The sequence below is a fragment of the Eptesicus fuscus genome, chromosome 18 (genome assembly GCF_027574615.1).
Source record: "Eptesicus fuscus isolate TK198812 chromosome 18, DD_ASM_mEF_20220401, whole genome shotgun sequence".
Classification (NCBI taxonomy): domain Eukaryota; kingdom Metazoa; phylum Chordata; class Mammalia; order Chiroptera; family Vespertilionidae; genus Eptesicus; species Eptesicus fuscus.
The window spans coordinates 13,626,147-13,628,104 of record NC_072490.1 but is presented as its reverse complement, the minus strand read 5'-3'; the positions used below and the strand labels follow the sequence as shown (position 1 = coordinate 13,628,104).

Below are 1,958 nucleotides of genomic sequence, written 5' to 3'. Positions count from 1 at the left end.
TGTGATGGGTAATCATTCCCTCCCCTCCTCTAGCCTAGAGGGGAGCCCACGATAAAGCGAAAGTGTTCCGAGTAGTGGGCCCTGATAACAGTTCTCAGCACTTGACAGAAATTGGCATAAACTGCTGAGTCATGTCATTATTTTTCAGCTGGAGAGAAACGCCTGAAAAATGAGGAAACAGGACAAACACAGTGCCCATTATGTTTAAAGGCCATTCAAGAGTGGCTATTCAAGAAAGACCAGTTTAACTTCAATATCTACAAATGAACTGGAAAAAAACAACAACAGCCAATTTGAAATGATGCTATAGTCAACTCCATTGCCAGTTAAACGGGTACCCACTTTGCTAGCTTAACCCTCTATTGCAAGTCTCTAAATATCACTAATGGTGGCTATAAAGTTGATAGGGAATACTGTTGGAATTTGTTTGTTTGTTTGTTTGTTTTGTAAATCCATCTTTGAAATACAATTCAGAGTTTCTCAACTTGGGCACTGTTGACATTTTGGCCCAAATAATCCTTAGTTACAGGAGCTGCCTTAGTCACTGTACCTGTTTAGCAGTATACCCTGGCCTCCATGAACCAGATGTCAAGTCTCCAACCATTGCCAATTGCCCCATGGGGGTCCAAAAGTTGCCCCTTGTTGAGAACCACTACTGTTAATTATATTCATTTGGTGTAACAAACTATAAGGTAACCTGCTTTCTTCCAGCCTTACCAGCCTTTGTGTATGTTCTCAGCAGGCCTTGCTCACACGGATATATAGACTGTCAGGCCACCTCGAAGCCCCAAAGTCTTACCCTGTTCCTTTTGGGAATCAGAAGGGTTGTCCCAAATACATTCTTAAGGAAGTCTTCAGCTACTATTAACACATGGTGCTTGCGAATCTTCCCTGGTCTGCCTCAGCCTTCTCTCCATGCCCTGCCCCCTCCTGGTACCTGCATCCTGGTAAGCTATTTGAGGATACCTCCCCAAGACTGTCCTGCCTCCAGGAGTGGTCAAAGATATCGGCCGTGATACCTTTGTGCACCTCCTGGGGTCCTCAGTGCACCAGAACCATTCTGGTTTCCCTGCAGGAGGAACGCTGTGTACCATGCTCCATCACCTGGGCATCAAAGAATACTATTTGTGCCTTACCGCCCCACTCCCATCACACAGAAACAGTCTGGAAAAGCTTCCTTTGGGCTCGATGGTTCTCAAACCATTAGATACACCCAGATAAGTTCAAGCCCCCAGCAACTAGCCTAGGTTAGATGCCTGCTGGGCCCCCAGCAGACTAGAAGAGGAAAAGGTTGGTTCTCCTTCCAGGTTAGGGCACAGGGAGAGTCTTAATGGAGAATTTTTAATATTTTAATACAGATCAGCGTGTGTGATTCATTTCGGCTCCTTCTCTGCCAAATCTGGGGGCAGGGACTGCTTCAGTTTCTCGGCCTTCTCTTTGTGATAACCAAGGTATACTATTAAAAGTATCGGACTTTAAACTTCACATCATCCTTATTTGTCTTGATCTTGACAGATTTGGCATCCTTTCTCCTGGCAGTGAGTAGGAAGACCTTGATTTCCTCAATTTTTCAAGGCATGGTTATGAGGTGCAGAGACCTCACTGCTGGCACCTCCAATTATTCCCCTATTCTCTGTGTACAGCCCAAGAGGCACTTAACAGCCAGTCGCCTGTGAATTTAAAAGGTGAACGTTGACTGCTTTGACCTCTGGTGATTCTCTAAGCTCACCTCCACCCCCACTGCCCTCCTAACAGCAATAATGGCCATCTATCACATGACTCTGTTCAATGAGTACAGTATACGGTTCAACATCCTGACAGATTTGGTGGGATTAGACTAAATCTACCCAGGAAGAAAATGTCATTTTCGACTTTCATAATGGACTTTTGAAGAAACCTATAATATTACTATTCTTCTTTATGAAAACCTATATTGCAAAGGACGAAATGCTAAGCCA

The 1,958-nt window shown here is 44.5% G+C and overlaps 1 pseudogene; it reads right to left on the bottom strand.

Annotated features, from left to right (window-relative positions):
- Nucleotides 1–1,373: 1,373 nt before the first annotated feature.
- LOC103297195 (60S ribosomal protein L38-like) lies at nucleotides 1,374–1,579 on the bottom strand (annotated as a pseudogene).
- Nucleotides 1,580–1,958: the final 379 nt, after the last annotated feature.